Consider the following 21,875-nt stretch of genomic DNA (forward strand, 5'->3'; position numbering starts at 1 on the left):
ATATCCAGATATGGTCATACTGGGGTTAGAGCTTCAACATATGAATTTGTAGTGGTCACAATTTAGTCCATAACACAAAGAATTGATTACTTTTGTTCTATTTCTGTGTATGTATTATTTATGTATTTATTTACAGGAGAGGTGTTGGAACTTTGAGTAAATAGAGATCAGCATTGAGCTAAACAAAAATCACCTCTTGTATTAGACAAAAATGCTCTAACTGTTTTAATTCTGTTTAGTTCTTTTATAGTAAGCAAGGTTTCCCCCACTTTAGCACTATCAACATTTGGGCCAGATAAGGCATTTCTGTGAGGGTGGCTGCGCATTTTATGAAGTTTAGAAGCATCGCTGGCCTCTATCCACTAGATGCCAGTAGCACCCTGCAATCGCGACAACCAAAACTTTCCCCAGATATTGCCAAATGTCCCTACAGGGAAAAATCTCCCCCAGGTGAGAACTACTGTTTTATAGAAAAACTTAATAGTTTTTGAATTTTGAGGGATTCTAACAAACAATTACATTCTTTATATTTTTAATAACCTTAACTAATTTCTTTATATATGATTAGTTAGGGACATTGGGATTGAAGAAACAAAATATGAGTCAGCTTCAGTAACTTCCATGCCTAGTCCCCTGTAGTGTCTACTCATGTCACATAAAAAAAATCCATACGTTTTTATTGCAGTCTATAAGTATGAAGATTTTCATGATCTGACCTCTGTTGATAGCTCTCATCTTACCTCCTACCATTCATCCCTTGCTCACTCCAGCCACTAGTTTTTCTGTCTAGTCCTTGAACAACACAAGCTTTTTCCTGCCTCAGTGCCTTTACACAAGCTATTCTTTCTTTCTAGAATGTTCTTCGTCCAGTTTTTGTACAGCTTCCTCATCTTTGTCGTTCGGGTTTTAGCTCAAATATCACCTCCTCTGAAAAGACTTTTTCACCGCCCTATCTAGACAGCAAATTCTCACTCACACCACTTACTATCTCTTCCATTGCTAGATTCCATTGCTATTCCTCGCAGCATTAACACTATTTGCAATTATTTTTTATTATTTTTTTCTATATTCCCCATCCGCATCCATTTGTACTTCTCTTGAATATAAGCTAGATGAGGGCAGGAGTCTTGTCTCTCTTGCTCCCACTGTTATCCCCAAGACTCAGAATGTACCTGGCACAGAATGGACACCTCAACTATATTTGTTGACAGGGAAATATCTGAATAAAGAAATTTTAGAATTTCTTTTAAAGTCTATTATTACTGAATATAATATATGTTCATATATATATTGCAATGCCTCCCTTCTCTTTGAACGCCACCCCAGGCCTCCATGAGAAGATGAGGAATGAGATACTCCCAAAAATAGTGTTGGAAATATATTTGTATTCCTTTATCTCAAACCACTTGTTGAAACTCAAGAAAGGCTTAAAACACACAAATCCCATTCTTTTTGAAAAAACACATACTCTAATACCTTTGCGAATGTGTCATCTGAGCTTTCAGACTTGAATAATTTTTAGCTGTTTTTATTCATATTTTCCAGATATGAAAATATTTCAAGACAGAGAATATCCACATCCCCCAGCTTGAAAGTGCATTACTGATACCAAAAATACTTGCAAAGCAGAGTAATAGATAAGAACTCCACAAAACTAGATTTTATTTGACAGTCCCGAGACTTTTTTCAATGACTGCACAAAAGCATTAAATAGAAATGGCCTAGGGATAGGCATTGAATCAATATGCACCAGTAACTTTGTGAAATCAATTTTTTGCTCCTCAGATACAGGAAAATTGATGTAACTGATGCTGTGTAACTCCTATTAATTGCCCACAGTGACAGAAAATTTATCAATTACTTATTGACTTCTTCGAGACCATGGGAAAATGGCAATAGCTCGAAAGTTAAGTGTATAATATGGAAGCTTTCCCTAGCTGAATAAAGGTGTCACTAGAAACCAATCAGATTTTAAAATGTGTATCTCTATATTTGGTTTCACATATACATGTCTCTCTCCCACTCATGTTTTGCCTCAGACGTTAGGTATCTCAGAGACATCTATCAGTTAAGGTTTATGATAGAATCCCTGCTAATAACATTAGTTGTAAACACTTTCTGGTACCTACCACGTGCTAAGCATTCTGCTAATCAAAAAACACAGGGATTGGTACAATAATTATCTTCAAATAGTATCAGAAGAAGAAACTATTAGAATGTGCTCTGCTGCAAGAAGTGGAAAACCTAGAAATCAGGAGCTTAAGCAAATGAGATTTAGTTTATAGGTATAGTGTCCAGGGCTGGTGCATTTGCTACATGGTGTCATAAGAAATCCTTTGATCTTCCTACTTTGCCATCCTTAGTGTGTGATATGCTTCCTCATGCATGATATGGCTGCCGTTCATTCAGGTATAGTGTCTACATTCTAGACAAGCTACAGAGGGCAAGGGTGAAGGACAAAAGACCAAAATGGAATGCCAGCTGACTCTGCCCCTATTTAAAAGCTTTCTTGGAAGGCCCACTCAGGGACTTACTCTTACTTCTCAATGACTAAAGCTAACCCAGGGAAAGTTGAGTATTAACTGGGCACACTGATACCCAACACTAATTGGCATTTACATCTAAGGACAAGAGGAGAACAGGTAATGAGTAGGCAACTTATAGCATCTGCCACTGAAACCGAGACTAACTAAGGTAAAGTAACTTGCTAGAGTTACAAGGCAAATGAAAGGAAGGCAGACCTGGCTTTGGGCCAGGTCTATCAAACTCCAGAGCCCTGTTCTCTTGACTGTACTCGACAATCATCAAATTGAAGAGAAATGATTCTGTTGGTGTGTTTGCTTTTCAAGTTGAAAATAACGTTGCTTGACAAAAAATAGAATTGTTGAATTCAAACACTCTTGGGGAAAAACAAATTTGACTTATTTATTTTTGATCAGAATAGAAATAAAATATCTTACTTAAAACAGTGGCTATAAGCACAAAATTAGAAATGCCACTAATGAATTTGACACTATATCTTGTTCTGCTATAGCACTCATTTTTTTCCACTGTAGTGTGCATAGATATGGTTATGTATTCTTTCTATCTTTAAAAATACAGTTTAATGAAATGGGTTACATTTAATTTCTAAAAGTTTTTTCCCATTGTTTTATTTTTTTTAACTTAAAAGCTATAATTCAAAACAACCCAAATGTTCTAGAATAGAAGACAGGTTTGAACCATCTAACTGCTTTTGCTGTGCAGGTGGGCAGTAGCTGAGCCAGGTGGCCTTTGGCTGAGGGTAGTTAAATGTCCAGTTTAGAGTTACACTGCTATGGACTGGTAGGGCCAAGATTTGACCTAAGATCTGCCATATCTCTTTTCCATAGATTTGCTTGGATTTTATTTACTTCATTCTTTTTTTTTTTTTTTTTTTGTAATTGAGGTCATATTGGCTTACAACATTGTGTAAATTTCAGGTGTACATCACTATATGTCAGTTCTGTATAGACTGCATCATGCTCGCCACCAACAGTCCAGTTTTTATCCATCACCATACATATGTGCCCCTTTTTACCCATTTCGCTCTCCCCCCACCCCCTTCTCCTCTGGTAACCACTAATCTATTCTCCTTATCTATGTGTTTGACTTCATTCTTTTTTAAAGCTCATTGTTTCCTTTATTATTTCTATCATTTTTTTATGTTTAATATATTCCTCTTGCTTTTCTAGGTGCTCAATTAATGTCAGTTGAGTAAATAAATAAATATTCAATCAGGTTATTGTTGATATATAGAATATATGTATGTATATATGCATCTCATGCTATCTTATATTTTCTAAAACTATAACAACTTAATTGAGATATAGTTCATTTATCACATAATTGACTCATTTTAAAGTACACAATTTAAAGTATATTCATAGACTTATACAGCCATCACCACAATCAATTTTAGAACTTTTCATCACTCCAAAAAGAAACACCATTTCTATTAATAGTCACTCCTCATTCCTTCTCACACACCCCTTCCTAGGCAACCACTAATCTGCTTTCTGTTTCTGTAAATTTGCCTATTATGGATATTTCATATAAATGGAATCATACAACATGTGGTAGGCTTCTTTCACTTAGTATAGTATTTACAAGTTTCATTCCAGTTGTAGCATGTATCAACACTTCATTCATTTTTACAGCCAAATAATATTCCATTGTATGGATATACCACATTTTATTTATCCATTCTCAGTTGATGGACCTTTGGGCTGTTTCTAATTTTTTCAGGTATCATAAATAATACATTAATGTACAAGTTTTGTGTAGATGCATATTTTTATTTCTCTTGGATTTATACCTAGGAGTGGAATTACTGGGTCATATGGTAACTCTATGTTTAACTTTTTGAAGAACTCAGATTGTTTTCCAAAGTGACTGTAGTGTTTTACATTCCCAAAAGCAGTGTATAAGGATTCTATTTCCCTTTGTTTTAATGTTGTTTATTATTAAATATGTGCATACCTACAAACACTGTATAAATTTGGGGGGAAGTTTTCCTGATGTTTTCAAAGGAAGAAAGGTCATTCTTCTTGGAAAAAATCCAGGTTGGTCACAGGAAGAAAGTTCTGACATAATGAGATCAATTAACCTCAGGAATGACTGGAATCTTTTCCAAAGAGAGTATGAGAAGAGGGCTTTGAAATGCCCGAAGACATGTTTGAATGGCTGAGGACAAGAAGACATGAATGAAGACTATCTATGGTGTTTTCATGTTTTCAACAGGGTAGAGTTTGGTTTAGTTACCGTACGTCAGAGAATTTCCTATGAAAAAACACCTTGAGTTTTTTAACAGTCATTAACAAGTCTAGAAATATTATTGTTTGAAGTTAAGCAGGAGATGGGGCCTACAAATTTACATTTATTGAAAGACTCCAAATGTGTCCTATAAAATCTCAGTATTTTTATCATGGTAGTATGAAAACTTCCTGGATAGAATACTTTAAGATGCAGGCTAAAATTCATTTTCAACATCCATTGCTGGAAGCTTGACCAATTGGATTAACTTAAAAGAGTGTTGGACAAAATGACATTTAATGAAATTCAAAATGCAGAATATAGGCACATTGCTTACTTAGTAAAAGCCTACAGGAAAGAAAAATTTATCTCTAGATGCATTGAAATCTGGTAATGACCAAATTGTATGTTTGGATTCTTTGAAGTTTTAGATGCTACAAGGTCAATTTTTTGTTGCAAGAAAGAAAAGAGCAGCAGGAACAGCAAATAATTAAAAATGATCTCAAAATAATTTTATAATAAATGTATAAACAGATAATATAGGGTAGTATCTGTTTTTATCTATAAATAGTATATTATTCCATGCTATGCTAAAGGTCAATTCCTCTTTTTGGAGCATATATTTTTTCAGGAGAGAATCTTCCTTTTAACAAACAGAGATAAGTTTTCTTTGTTGTCATTTTTGTAAATCTTGCCACCAATTTTCCTACTGGACTTCTACAAATTCATAGAGTGACTTTTGCAATACTGTGTTATTTAAATTAGAAAAGCATCTTTTCCTCTCCATTGTTGGTTTAAGAGACATTTCCAAATTCTTTTTTCTTTCATCAGAAGACAGTAAAAAAGATATCATTAGTAATTTTATGTCTAGCTAGTCTTCCTGCTTTTATTTATGGCCTCTTTTGAACACCCTTTCAGGCACTAAATCCATTTAATACCTTTGCTATGAATGCACACTAACACCTTGTTAAGTAAGAACATCAAGCTTTTACCATTTGCCAATTTTTCATGCCTTCTAGTGTGTATAGGCTAAATTTCACAAACCAATTGAAAAGTAATCCTTAGTAACACGATTTTAATGGTAACAAATTATATCCGTGACATTCCTATATAACATTAAAAATCATCAACACTTAAGTTTGGGATATATAATATATTCAAGAAGAAATTAAAAACAGGTATTTCAATGCACAATCCATTGGTGATGTATGAAATGCACTATATATGCAGAAATAATTGATTAAATTAGTGCTTAGAGGAGAGATGGAGATGGAGTTAAATGTGAGTTACTTAAGGGAAAAAATCCTTTTATTTAAAGGTCTTGACAATACCAAATAAATAGCACAATCAATAATTTAAAACAGCATCAATAATAAATGCACTGAATAAAAGGAAAATGGCCAAATCAAGTCCAGTCATGAGATGTTTCAAAGTAAATAGAGCTTTGTAAGGAAAAAAAGAAGTAAACATGTAAATATTGCTGAGGATTTCAGTGAAAGTTCGTAATGTGGGTTCTGTGCTCTTGGGCTTGGGGTGTACACGAGTGAAATGAAAAGGCCACGGAGGGAGAAAATTAAATGTGCAATCCTTCCACAGAGCTCCTCAAAAAAATGTTTTTGGATAAGAAATTGTTCTGTAGCTCTTGATGTAATTTCTATTTATATTCTATTCTTCTTATACTGTCTTAAGTTAATTTTAATAATCTACATAATGAAGTTCTAAAGTTATTCTCAAATAAATCACTACCCATATCCATGGTAATAATAGATTTAAGATCACTGTATAGTACATGGAATTCTTGGAAGTTCTTCTAATTAAAGTCTATTTTATAGATCCAGTCAACTGCTAGGATAGTAAGTGGTGGCTGTTCTTGGTCTTTCTTCAGAAAATAATATATTTGTTATCTGTATCATCTGATTTTCATATAGGCTTATCATGTAATTTATCATACAAACTATGTCACTTTTTAGGAGTAAAATGGGAAGGACACACTATTATAATTAAGCCAGAAAAAATAGGTGTAGAGTGGGACTTAGGCAAACTGGGATATGTGGTCACTCTGTATGAAGATTTTAGTTTTAACAAAAATCCATATTTAACTTGCATTCTCCAAACTGAAAACCACCAAAATGTTTACCGACTGTAGAATGGATAAATAAATTGTAATGTATTTATATAATGGAATACTGTACAACAACAACAAAAAGAATGACGTGCTGCTACATGCCGCAGCACAGATGAAACTCAGACACAGGTTCAGTTGAAGAAGCAGGTTTATATTTATGTGATACTCAAAATGGACAAAACTATTATACGATAATAAAGGTGAGCTTAATAATCTCTTTTGATGGAGTATTAATAGGCAGACAGTACAAGAGGGCCTTCTGAGGTTCTAGAAATATTGGTCTGGTTGGTAATTCATATTTATACATGTATGAAAATTCACTATCTTATGACTTGGGCTCTATACTGAATTTAAATTATACCTCAAAAAATGTTAAACAAATATAGGGAAGAGATGGTATTCCCAGGCATATCAGAGCACTCGCATCAGAATAAGGTAAGTGGATGCTGATCAGACAAAAGTGAAAACAAAAACGAAGCATATGCTTACTACCTGGCTCTCTGTCAGGTGAAATTCCCACATGATACCTCCCAGAGGGACATTTACAGCTAATCTTAAACAGTCAAAGATGCTCCCTGCTCTTCATTGAATTTAGCTTTGTTTTTTCCCATATTTAGGAATTAATTGCTCATGCTGAATTCTGTTTCTTAAATACCCTTTCTCTCAATAACTGCCTGTCAAAATCATCCTCATTGTTCAAAAACCCAGCTCAAATACTCAATGCATGATTTCTCCCTCAGTCACACTTAGAGACATTTTCTCTGTCTTTCATTTTGTACCCAAGTTCGGTTCATCTTTCTGTTTTCTAGTTTTTAAATTCTCCATTCAACAGACACATTGGGCCTTACGCTTGGAGAAGAGAATACATTGGTACGGGGGACCAAGGCTTTGTTTTGGAGAAACCCGTAGTTTCTTACATAATGGTCCTTGCCATATTATACCTTCTAATGTAGGTATTTTGTGTCCCTATCAAAAGTCCTTCTACTACATTAAATACTCAGTAAAGGTGAGGAAAAGGGGCACCTTTTCTGCACATTTCCCATAATGCCTCAGCAAGAGTAAAAATAGATGATAAATGCAGTGAATTGAAATAGCTTCATTTGGTTGAATTGCTTGAAAATTTTCTGTGGGAAAATATTATAAAGGATTTCACAATTTGGTTAACAATAGGTGGCTGATGAGATTAGTGAGTGCTTTTAATAACTCAGGTTCATTGTACAGAAAAATATGGCACCTATAATTTAAGCTTTTCCCCAATAGAATGACTTTCCAAGGTTTCAGCAGAGCCTGTGCGAATTAAGTTAATGCAGTGCAAATGATTTCTGCTTCCTTCAGTTTTAAACATGACTCCTTTCACCATTTAGGCACAAGGTAGATAGGATCTGTCACCGAGACCCCTAGGAGGTGAACTTTTGTACTTCATACTGCTTCATTTCCATGCCCATGTATTATCCTGAAGTCTTGTGCCAAATTCAGTTTGAATTAGATTCAAGTCACAGAACACTTTGGGGGAGCTAATTTATAAATTTTAAATTAAATGGTTTTATTCCTTTTTGGACTTCCCCTGTCATATTATTATTTATCCTCAATTATTATTGAGATTTGTATTAGTTTACATCAAAGATGATCTGTCAGATACAATGATATTCTATTTTCTCTGTCGTATAGTACTTCAGACTTTCTTAATTCCTTATAGTCAATGTTACATTTAGAGAGATTCTCACGTTCTGTGTATGTAAAAGCTCACATATGGATATAGAACATTAAAAATAACATGAATACTTACATATTTGATTCAATACACAAATCATTTAATGAGTGAACTAAAATTAATTGTTCCTATATAGTTCTTGTTTTGTAGATACAACTATTCAATATATTTTAGGATAAAGTATAGTCATGAAAATGATCTTTATCATGGAATTTGGTGTTCTTCCCCTATGAAAAATATTCTAATTTTTTTTTAAAAGCAGGTAGATGGGAATTTCACAAAGAATACTTACTAAAAACTGTGAAGTCCCTGTCAATGAACATATTCCAGTGGAGGATATATAACCATCTGTCAGAGAAGCTGTACAAATAGTTGCTACCTTGAATAAGAGGTTGGTCTTAATGATCTCTTAGAACACTTATAACTCCAACTGTCTAAGAAAATAGATAAGTGTCACAGAATTGAGATCTTTATATAAGAATGGCTTCTATTGACTAGGATAATAATACTAATAAAAGCTCCAATTTGTTGAGAACATAATATTTTTCAGGAACTTTGCTAAACAGATTTAAATTGTTCTATGATGATCTTCATAAAATAAACACCAAGTTTAATTTTTTTTCAAATCACAATAAATCTAAGTTGGCCCCACTTCCAAAATCAGTGAAAAGTCCAATATCAGCCATTTCCCATTGGTAATCTTTTTTTTTTTTTCTTTGTGCTGTACATGAAAATGGGAAGGGTCTTGGTTTTTAAATCCACATTTGACACTTTGGCAATTTATCTTTTCCAGGGCCTCTGTGGTCATTTGGGTACCAGTGGTGCACCACTTCCTGAAGGACAGATTTGTCAGAGCACCTTCACTGAGATACTAAGACTACATAGTCTGATCTTCCTTTTCACCCCAAATGTAATCCTTTGCAATGTCTACTACATTAAGAACATGGTTTTTCATCTGCTTCAGGGCTCGTCTGTTCATACGATCAAGTTCTAGGATAGCCATCACACCTAGAATTGATGCCTCTACTCTTTCACCTTTAACTCCCCCAGCATATATTCCATCGCCATGGGCTTAAAGGCCTGTTAGGGTTTTACTTCTCGGCCTTTAAAAAAAAAATCTTTAAAAATACCCTCTAGGGATAAGGAAAACCTAGAACTTGGGGATATAGGCCTGAATACCCTCCTGAACATTGGAGGGAAGAGGGAAAAAAAAAAAAGGAGGTTTAAATATTCTATTTTGTTCCTTCCAGTAAATCTATAGTGGCAAAAAACAATTTATCAACAAGTTATCCCACTACATGATTTCTCAAGAAAATTTCTTTCTACTGTACTTCACAGATATTGAATTTAATACTTATAACAACATTATAACATAGGAATTACTGTCCCATTTCAAAGATGAGGAAGGTGAGATTTAAGAAAGAGAAGCACAGTCCAAAGTTTACACTGCAAATAGGTGTGGGAACCATGATTTGAAATCTAGTCTGTCTGGTTGGAAAGCCTGTGTTTATAGTCACTACAGCATCCCATCTCTACAGTGTGAGTATCCTGAACATGAACAATTCACCCAGAATATTCTGAACACCTATTTGTAGGAGGTTTGCAAATATTTTTTGTGTGTGTGAACATAAGAGTGATGAATACATTTGACATCATTATGGCATGACTTAGATTAGAGTTAACTCCAAGTTCAGTTAATTCATAAATCCAGGGAATGGGGGGACTTGTCAAGAGCTGTGAAGAGTCTGAGATTTTACTCTATATACAAGGTAACAAGTTAGCCTGCAACAGTTTCATGGATGTTTGCGGAACACAGGAGGGGGCAACATAAATGGTCGCAGACTGATGTCTGCACGCACAGTGGGTTGCTTTACAAGGCAGAAACCCTGAGCTGAGAGAACCCAAATCTTTGACAATAGACAGTAAGCCTGACTGTTCTTTGCTCTGGATGAAGATGTTCTGTCTCCCAAGGCTGTTCATTATACAAATGTCTTTGACATTTGTCCAGAATGAAAGGGCAATCAGTACCTTGCTCATAAGATGTGCAGAGACGCAGGAGATCCATGGAGAATCATCTCCCAACTTTACCACTTAGACTAAAGTGATTGGAAAATCAGTTTAAATAAATGGTCAGTTTGGTGTGAACTCTTGTTTTTCTACACTGAACAATCTGGTGGCTTTGGAGTTGTATAGACACTACCTAATTATTGTCTTTTCAGTAAAGCATACATTTGTTAGAGCAAAAATTCACAGTGTACATCCTCACAAATGTCCCATGAGTAAAGTAAATGAGTGATGAGGTTTGGGTATGAAGCAATTATTAAATGGGCTCAGTGTTGAAAACACAAGCAAGACTGCTGAGGACTGTGGTGAAGTGTCAGTGTACCTTACATTTAAAGGGAGACAAGTGACTTAGTTTGGTTAGTTGTTTCCAGGTTGCCCAATTATTTAAGAGAAGTCAGAATCCAGTGTGTAAGTAAAATCTCCGGATTTTTAAAAGTAGGCAACAATAATTTCAACAACAACTTCAACAAAAACAACCAACTATACATATATGATGTACAAAAATGTGTATAGACCAGATTTGACCTGTAGATTCCTAGTTTTCATCCCCTGATGTAGCATTTTCTTAAAGGAGAAACAGGAGAAGAAATGAAATACAGTTCCTGGATCCCCTAGGTCTGAGAACATTCATATGATTCAATGGGATTAGAAATGATTCAAGCAGATTGAATGGTCCCCAAGATATTCATTTTTATTTCTATTTATTCATTAATTTTCATTCTTGTTGAGTAATACTATAAAAAGAACCCCTGTGTACATTTTTTCCTGTAGTGTTTGAATAACTTTGGCTTAAAAAATACTGAATGCAGCAACATATTTTAAAGAAAAAATAAAGATCATCTCTTGTTGCCATACTATTTTTATCCTCCATTTTTTTTTTTTTTTTTTGACAACTGTCAGCCACTTACATTTTTCATAGTGGTCTGTATTTGAGAAACCAAATTCAAACCACTGGTTGACAAGGCATATAAAAGAATGGATCAATTTTGACTTATCCAAGTGATTTTACTGAGCTGTCAGGATTAGCATTCTTCCACTGTGATTTAAATAGTGCTCGAGAGGGAGTAACCACGTATTTCTGACAAAGAGCTTAGGAAAGAGAAGGATATTGTTCATAACGATGGAGTACATGATAAAGGACAATGCCTTTATCAGAATTGAAAGTTTTGTGAGAACTCACGTTGTTAAAAGCCTCATATTTTTATGTGTATAAAATACACATATGTATATTTATATATGTATAAAATAAAATAAACATATATGTATAAAGTGCATATATAATAAACTACATATATTTCTATTGTGATTTAATATATATTAAATTTTATATAAATGAACAAGATGAATAATGTACGGTGATCCTAGGAAAGGCAGCTCCATAAATGAGAAAATTATGTTTGCAATTTGAAAGCATGAAATTTTTCTATCAGGGACATATCGGAAGAATGAGGAGGAAACTATAAGATACAGAAATTTTACTGGAAAGTGTGAAACTTGGATTCTTGCTCCAATTTTGTTACCAGTTTGCTGTCTCACCTTGGAAAAGGGATTTCAATTCTTCAGATTTCAGTTTTCATACATGTAAAATGAGTAGGTTGGACTAACTGCCAATCTGCTAGATAGGTAGTTGCAACCTTTTGCTATCTTTATGCTGATGCCTGTCAGAATGCAGAGTGAAAACAGTTGGTCCTTGGGCATCTAATGAAATGCTCTATAAGCCTTAAGGTAGAGATTTCAAGCACTCATCTACTCCATGGGCTGTATTTGTCTCAAAGTGTTTTATTTGATCCATGTAGAGTGTTCAATTTTTAAAAAGTATTTGATAAGATTGTTAAATTAGGAGATTTCATATAAAAACCTAGATTTCTGTTTTTTCGGGTTTTTTTGTTTTTTTTTTTAATGGACAACTTTGTGTCCACATTTCTGTCTACTAACCATTGGCAAAAGCCAGGTAATGGCTGCCCCCTTTAAATGGGGCAAGTGCTCACCCATTCTGAAATCATGAATTTTAAGATCCACTGGTATAAGCATGATGACAACTGTTCTTTAGGAAGTAAATACAGGGACATCAGACAAAACGGTGAGCAGAAGAAGGAATGGAAAATGTAGATTAGTTGGAAATGTATTATATTAATCAATGTTAATTGAAAAGGGCTTAAATTAGAATCATAGACAAGATGGTATAAAAATGACTAAAAGGAAGCTTGGTATAATTTCAAAGTTAAGGGATCGTCTTGATCACTTAGTAATTTAATAAATCAGGAAAGTGAGGCTAAGGAGGTTAAGTAATATGCCTGAGATCATACAGCTGAAGACAAAGGCAGGCTTTGAATCTATTTTTACTGACTTCTGGTCCAACTCATTTTGCACCACTTCTTTTTCCCTCTCCCTCTTTCAAGTCACCATCTAAAAAAGCACACCCTCATTGAGACTATACACTGACTGTTGGGCAGCTCTAATGTCAAAAAAGTCTATAAGCCGTTTTAGGATTGAGCTCTAGAAGAGACAGGCACTCGGAACAAAGTGTCTGGCATAGAAATGGCACCCTAGAGACATTTTTTGGATGAAGGAACCATTATTTACCCCAGACAAGTTCCAACATTTCATTTTAAACTGGATGGCCCTCCTCCGATGTGTGACAAAGGCAGACAAGCCTCATTATATCCCATTTGAAAGATGTATGTAGTGGTTGGGGATGGATGGAGAGAGGAGATTTGTATGTGACCGTAAGGAAAGCCACAATTAATTACATTAAATAATTTCATTTACTAGGAAGAGATTTTAAATTATGGGACAAATATTGGCTAAAGTTTAGGTGACACATTTCTCTTTAGTTACCCAAACTGTTCAAGTTGGTTTTCTTTCTTCATTATTCATTCTCTATTTTGGAGTTCAAACTTGATGGAAAGCCATATATAATATTCTACAGAGTTTTGTAATGTTAAACACTGCTGTAATCATGCACAGTACAGGTTCTGTTGGAAGAAAATAACCTATGCTACTAAAACAGAAACTTTTATCAATATTTCTAACAGTGCCTTGAAATGATAATGCCCTAAAACGACCTGCTCTTTTATCAAGTTATTACATTAAGGGACTGTGTGGTTGACATCAAATTTTATTGAAAATAGAGGACTGCCATTTTTAAACAAATGTAATGGCACGAGGTAAGCAATATCGTTACACATTAGAGGTTTTAGAATTTAGGTATTTTAAAATATAAACCCAAATTCTAGGGTAAGAATTAAACATAATTAATTTTCTGAAAAAGCCAGAATTTAAGGATGGCTTAATCCATTGTCAGATATTAGCTAATTTCTTTCTGTGTCAGGAGCAAGAGGATTTCTCTCTGACTTACAGATAAGAGGTAATATTGCAGATATGGGAAAAGGAAGTATATATACTGCTTCTAGTCTATACCTCCATAGAAACAATAACCAGAATTTAATTTACACGATTGGAATGATCTTTCTTTTATTATGCACCAAAGAAATAGCTGCTACCTTGCACACTGTCTGGAAGAAATGTTGTACATATGAAAGAGAACATATTTCATTTATAATTTCAGAGAACATCTTGCACAATATTCTTTATTGTAATCTTATTTTCAACATAGAGTAATCATCATTATCATGATCATCATCATCATCATCATGAAAAGCTAATAAGATTCATTATTGTTATTGCAGGCTATTATTAGTCTCATTGCCATTTCCAAGGGAAACAGTTGAAGTATCTGTTAGTGCAATAGTTCTCTCATTCATTGGCTGTTGGCTTTGCCAATCTAATCCCAAAGATAAGAAAACAATCAGTGTCTGAATGTGTCTTCTCTTGTAGTTGCTATTTTTCTCATAGATGTTTAGTGGGACTCTTTATGGAGCCAGAAGATTGAGAGGAAAAAAACTTTTTTAAAATTTCATTTAGTGAAAATTAGACTGTAAAACATACAGGTTTAGAATCAACTTTATTTTATAATAATTAAATATTCACAGAGTTAGGGGCACTTCTGACCTGAAAATGTTGGTTGAATGCTATTAGCATATTCCTAGGGGGGATACCACAGCTAAAGTATATTTTACCAGCACTGTAGAATATCAGATCCAAAGTCTCTTTTGGTATATTTCTGATGAAAATGTACATTGATATATTAATGAATGATTTATTATATGAAATCAACCCTAAAATACTACCTATTTTTATATTCAGGAATTCACTTGAAGTTTGTTGTGTTTTAATCTTTGTAATTTAGTTAAAAGATCACATTGCACCTACTCTTTGCTCTTTAAGAATGCCAATAAATTAAAGTCTGCTGTGATGCAGAATGCTTCTGTATACACTATTAAAATATAAAATAGAGGTCTGGGTTGAGTTCAAGATGGTTTGATTAAATTTGAATGAATGTTTGCGATTTTTCAAGGTCTTTTGTTTTATCTGAGCTGCTTCACCAAACCTTACTTTATATTAATTTATTTTGTTTCCCTGTCATAAGGATATTTTTCCCCCTATCTTTTGACCTTTGAAATTCGAAACTGTTTTGTTGCAACCACTTTTATTTTATATTAAGTTTCCATTACTCAACTCTCTTCTTCTCCTGGAGATTATATGGCTTCTATTCACTGCTGCATTATTTTTCTTCATATTGTTTTTCAGTTTTCTTTCTTCATATTTATAGATGACTTGCCTTTGAAATTTTATTTTGGTATTTCACACAGTTCCTCTGATGCTTTATCTTTTAACAATACTATATATGAAATATAGTTTTCTTTCAAAGATATAATAGATATAAAAGTTAATTGTGATCTCAAATCCTAATTAGCTACTTATACTATGCCTTATTATTTCTCTTAGAGATAGTCAATGGATATATCTTTCTCACTTTCTGCTGAAATATAAATTAGAACATATAGACTCACTTATCATCCTCTTTAGATCCATCTTTTATCCTGTACTTTTTCTGACAATAAGAAAAGTAAAACAACAAAGTTAAAGAGGAGGAAGCAGAGGGCAATTAATTGTAAGAGAGAATTAGAAATGTTGACTTTTGAAAGGCCAAACATGTTTCACATATAAAACGAAGATAAGAAATGATGAAAAATGAAATGTGGAGGAGACTAATAAAAATCTCCACAATTTTGATGAAAACACAAAGAGGAATAAAACAGATGCGTTTCTCCTCTTCGATCCTTTGTGACTGGGCACAGGCTTCTGCACAGAGATGTAGCCACTGATTATAATTAGTTGAAGACTTTATTTCCAACTTCTCATCTTTCAAATGCAAATTAATGGTTTCTACAACAAAAATAAAAGTCCTTGACACCCTCTTGAAGGATTCAAGTAAAATGAATAATCAGTCGAGATGAACAGCCTAAAGTTATCAAGAAAGGATTCACAGATTTTACTTTTCCAATAAAGTAGAAGTAACTGTTGGAAGATAACACCTGTTTCAAAAAGAGCCATTTTATTACAGGCATGTAAAATAATAATATCCAGTCAAGATCTAGTGAAATGGAAGGCCTGTGTGAGGATGCACTGGTTCCACAGCATATGATTTTGCATGGCTCTACATTCACACCAAATATTCATATTTATAGGTATTTCCAGAAAAAATAAATCGTAAAATATTATATTACTAGAATTAATGCTTCTACTGTTTTACAGCAGCATGTGCTGTTAACGAAAAAAAAGACAAAAGCTTAATTTAATTGATTTTGTAGTCAGATAATTATCCTCCCAGTCTCGTCTGACGTATGCTTGATGCTAATTTGATTGAAATATTTGCAAGTTTCCTCTACCCCTCCCCCACAATTTTTCTGTTTTCATTGCATCTGTGGCAGATTAAATTTCTATGATTTATCTTTGTTTACTTTCTCTTTCTATATGTGAAGTTCTTTTTTCACAAATGTTTCAAGTAAGGATGAGGAAACTTCAAAACATTAAGAGGTTTCCTTCTGGTAGAACAAGCAGACATACTTGGGAATGACTGACAAGATTTCTCAAGTTTCTTCCAAATGGTCTTGAAGCAGATGCAAAAATCTAATATCTCCACAGATTTTACTCCTTTAAATGCAAACTTATTTTTACTGTGTCAGAAATAGTTCCTTTAGGCATTTGTGCACATCTGGCTCTTATGAAGGATAGTAATGAAAATGAAAATATGTTAATACTATCATTCCAAAGAGCCACCATTTGGTAAGTGCCTATGATGTGTCAGGAACTGTGAAAGGCATTTTATGCATATTGTTTTATTGAATTCCCATGGAGTCCCATGAAACGGCTGATTTTATTCCATTTTTAAAATAAGTAAAATAAAATATAGGAGTTAATGTTACTTGCCCAAGATTACATAGGCAAAAAAACATTGTTTTTAAAACTATATATATGTGTACTTTTTTTAGTTTTATAGTTTTTATATATATATAAAAACTATATCATTATGATAGCAAATCCATGCTAATTAAGCTAAAATAAGATTAAATATTTTTAGAGAAATAACCTTATATAGTAATTACTAATGGAGGAACTTCAGCCATCCACAAAAATGTATGTAAACATCTTAAAAGGCTGAAAAAGTTTGAATTCAAGGGTTGTACAGTTGTTCTGGTTATCTATGGCTGCGTAACAACCACCCTAAAACTTAGTGGTATAAGCATCAATCATTGACTATGCCCACAAGTTTGTGGATCAGTAGATTAGGCAGGGCATGGTGGGGATGAATTGTCTTTGCTCCATGATGACTTGGTCTTCAGCTGGGATGGCTTCATTGTGGCCATATGCCTATTGCTTGAATACTGGCCATTGACTGGATTCCTTCGTTCTTTTCCATATCATGTCTGCTGGGTTCTGGAATGTCCAGGATGGCTTCTTCACCCACACGTCTAACTGGGCTGGAATGGTTGAAACTCATCAGGCGTCTTTCTTTTCTTTATGGGGCCTCTCTAGATAGCAGGCTTGGACTTCCTCACAGCCTGACTCTCTCAGAGTAACTGAACTTCTTGCATGGCACCTGGCTTTTCCCAGAGTGAGCATTCTAAGAGGCACAGGCAGAAGCTGAAGGCGTTTAATGAACCAGTCTTGAAAGTCCCAAAATGTCATTTCCAACTGCATGCTGTTGATCAAGCGTATGTGAGCTTCCTGTGGCTTGAGTAGCAATGTAGATGACTTGAGTTATTTTGCCAGAACTGCACTAAAGATATCCTCCTGCCAGGGGAAATGGCCCCAGCAGTAAGAGTCTGAATTGGGCTGCCTTGGTGAGGGACTGAGAAAAGAAAAAGAGATGAAACAGGAGCTCCCACCTCAGAGATCTGTGTAGTATGGGAGGCCCCCTACAGCGTCCTTCAAAGATTGTCAGCAAGCTAGCCAGAGAAGCAATGACAACCAACCTAACATCAGACCATACTTTTGTCCAGTTAGGAAATGAGATGTTACCCTTATTCCCTTATCTATCTCAACATTCCCTACAGGTGAGCCAGCACCTGGGTGGAGAGGTGCAACCCATGCCTGGCCCCTCCCCTCCAGCTTCAAGACCTTATATCAAAACTTGGTGTATGATTTACATATAATCATTTTAAGTTAAAAAGTTATAGTGATCGTGGGGCCGGCCCGGTGGCGCAAGCGGTTAAGTGCGCGCGCTCCGCTGCGGCGGCCCGGGGTTCGCTGGTTCGGATCCCGGGCGCGCACCGAAGTACTGCTTGGTAAGCCATGCTGTGGCGGCGTCCCATATAAAGTGGAGGAAGATGGGCACTGATGTTAGCCCAGGGCCGTCTTCCTCAGCAAAAAAAGAGGAGGATTGGCGGATGTTAGCTCAGGGCTGATCTCCTCACAAAAAAAAAAAAAAAAAAAAAGTTATAGTGATCGAGTATGTATTTTATAGATATTTATAATACATATTTATATTTATTATATATTTATTACTATGTATTTTATATGAATATAATTTATATTATAAATTATGTATATATTTTTTTAATTCTTCACTCTATCTGACTTTTTAGTTCACATAACTGAATAAGGTTGGATAAGAGGGTTTAGCTTCTACTGTAGTTATGAGTCTGGATTTAGGGAATGACATAATCTCTAGAATTACTGCTGACTTTCTGGGCAGGGTTTATTTTGCAGGGTGTCAGCGAGGAGGCATGTATGGAGAAAGAGTCATTTCATGGAGAAAATCAGGTAATAGGAGCAGACACAGGCTATATGAGGAGAAGTAGAGAAAAGATGCCAGACTGATGACTGATTCCCGGTTCTTGGTTCTAAGCCTTCATGAGGATTAGCCATATTTTCTGACCTTGACCTCCATTAGATAATCATGTATCTTTAAATGCAGTTCATCTTTTACCTCAGCTACATGACAATAATGATACTTAAAAACACTTTGAACAAGACCTCAGGATGTCTATTAGAAATATCTGATAGACATTTTTCTCAACATATATGTGGTTTAAGGCCAATCTGCATGAAAGCAACTTCTCCGAAAGGGATATGATGTGGCCAAACTACTGCTACATCTAAGATCGTATAATATCCATAGAAATGGAAAAATGTCATTTTTCATTCCCAGAAATTATACCTATCAGAAACTGTTCTCTTTTTTTCTTCCTCTTTTAGGCCCCATCTATGATTCAAATGGACCAAAATCTATTGAAGAGAAATTCTTATATTCAATGTAATTGTGCTAGCCAATGAAGGAAATGGAAAAAAAACAGAATATATCATTGATATAAGAAAATCAATCTCCCAACTCTCTAAGTTGTTTTCCTTGTTTCTTTCCATTTGTTCGTATTCACCATTACCGGTTGGCTTCCAAGGGTAGTGCTAGTATTTATCTTTTGATGAGGTTACTTTATTTTAGACCCAGACACTGGAATAAACCATTATTCACTAATAAGTATCATTTATTTTCATTTGGGCTCTTGGGTTCTCACTAGGTGAATGCTTATTAAATTGTAATAATAAATACACTTGAGGACTGGCATATTGCAAAGCATTTTTTTCTTGGTGTTCTTGAGATGAAAACATTTATAAAAGCATGCGGCACTTGGATTTGATTTTCCCTACTGCTGCTCATGAGTGACCTTTGGCAATTCTCTCTCAGCTTGCCATGACTGTGTGTCAGTTGAACTCTAGAAGCAGCTAGAAGCTTCTGAGCCTTGGAGCTCTTTAGAGATCCTTAGATTGAAGCTGTTAACTTTAAGCAACAAAATCTGAATTGTGTCTCTATTTAGTGATAACTAGGATGTTGGTACTATTGACCATTTGGGATATTAAAAAGGCATATTCCTATATATTTGACCGGCTTTGAGTTATTTTTCAGGACAGAAGCTCAGTTCCAAATGAATTTTGCAAGCTCTTCACAATATTAAATATAGGCTAATTCATGTCAAGTAAATAGGATATGAAAGTAAGCGAGATTTTTTAAAAGAGCCAGTAATTTAAAATAAGTGGGAAAAAAAACCAATGAATTCATTTGATTGGCAGGCATTTGATGGACAAATCACTGATTGAAGTTTTGGCATCTCAGACACGGTTTTGGCATTGTATACATGTTTTACCTTCAATTTTCCATCTGAGAAATGGGCCTACAAATTGCAAAGATTACAAATGTTTTGAAGTCTTCTGAGAAAGTTGTTACGTAATTACAGATTATTATCTTGCTGCCCTCACCCCATACAAATTTCTATTCTAAATAATATAATTAGTGAAAATTAAAAGAAAAATGGGTTCATTTTTAAGGCTCTATATCTCTATATCTATCTATCTGTCTGTCTATCTGTCTGTCTTTCCCATGCTTAGTTAGGGCTTTATTCATGTTAAATGGATACAGAGAATAGAAGCAGACAGTATAGAATAGGAAGTAGCTAATATCCTAAATTTATTAAAATTATGGAAAATTAAGAGTTCTATTCCTGGTGATTATATTATACAAGAACAAAAGATAGTTTCTTCTTTTATATACATGGTTAGGGAGGAGGAGAGTCCCCACAAATCATTTATGTCTATCTCGTTCCCATTGATTTTAATTTCACCTACAATTTGCATCCTGAGAATTCATAAATTGTAATTCTTTTTTTTTTTTTTTGTGAGGAAGATCAGCCCTGAGCTAACATCCATGCCAATCTTCCTCTTTTTTTGCTGAGGAAGACTGGCCCTGGGCTAACATCTGTGCCCATCTTCCTCCACCTTATATGGGACACCATCCACAGCATGGCCTGACAAGCGGTGCATTGGTGTGTGCCTGGAATCCAAAGCCGGGCCACCAGCAGCAGAGCGCGCGCACTTAACCACTACACCACAGGGCCGGCCCCTGTAATTCTTTCTAAAAAAAATGAAAGAAAGAAGTCCTTAGAAGTTCCAGGTGTTTATCATAGTTCCTACCATCATAAGATATATGTTCTGCTATTTGCATTCCATTTGAGTATCTTTCAGGAGAAAAGTCAATTAAATACCTTCCAAATGTGTGGCATCTTAAAATTGATTTGAAAAATATGCTTTTGCAAGTAATTTGATTACTGTTCAATACATTAACATATATTTAGTTTACTTGTACCTTTTAAAATTGTGATCTTGGGCCGGCCTGGTGGCTTAGCGGTTAAGTGCACGAGCTCCGCTGCTGGCGGCCCAGGTTCGGATCCCGGCGGGCACTGGGGTACCGCTTCTCCGGCCATGCTGGGGCCGCGTCCCACATGCAGCAACTGGAGGGATGTGCAACTATGACATACAACTATCTACTGGGGCTTTGGGGGAAAAAATAAATAAATAAATACAATTATTTTAAAAATAAATAAATAAAATTGTGATCTTGAGCAACCTAGTGAGGAATCATAATTATATCTTAATATTTAGTAAACAATGATATTTTTATATATGGCTTCATTATAAGTGGGTACTCAGTTATATATGATGGGTTTTGTCATGTGACTTTTTAAAATTCTGCATTCAATTTTTTCATTAGCAACTTAATCCCTTAATTCACACCTGGGATATTCAATTTTATTTGAACTTGAAGCCCTGAGAGTATTTTATTTGAAAACTTGGCTTTTATCCTTTTATGCCTCTAATTATTATTTCTTCACTTGGAATTCTATTTATACAGTAGAATTTAAGAGAATGTGGATTAACAAAGTTTTGAAACCTGGCACAAAATTGTTTCAGGAAGATTTGAAGCAAGGAAAAGATTTGTTCCTGTGATTTAGACGGCAGGTAAAA

The 21,875-nt window shown here is 34.7% G+C and overlaps 1 long non-coding RNA gene across 1 annotated transcript in view; it reads left to right on the forward strand.

The window, feature by feature from the left end:
* Nucleotides 1-19,367, forward strand: part of LOC131408595 (uncharacterized) — a 161,017-nt gene extending 141,650 nt beyond the window's left edge. Inside the window, exon 3 of the long non-coding RNA XR_009220794.1 lies at nt 19,278-19,367. This is a non-coding gene — a long non-coding RNA (uncharacterized LOC131408595). The remainder of the gene's footprint in view (nt 1-19,277) is intronic.
* Nucleotides 19,368-21,875: the final 2,508 nt, after the last annotated feature.

Source organism: Diceros bicornis, chromosome 1, assembly GCF_020826845.1.
Source record: "Diceros bicornis minor isolate mBicDic1 chromosome 1, mDicBic1.mat.cur, whole genome shotgun sequence".
Classification (NCBI taxonomy): domain Eukaryota; kingdom Metazoa; phylum Chordata; class Mammalia; order Perissodactyla; family Rhinocerotidae; genus Diceros; species Diceros bicornis.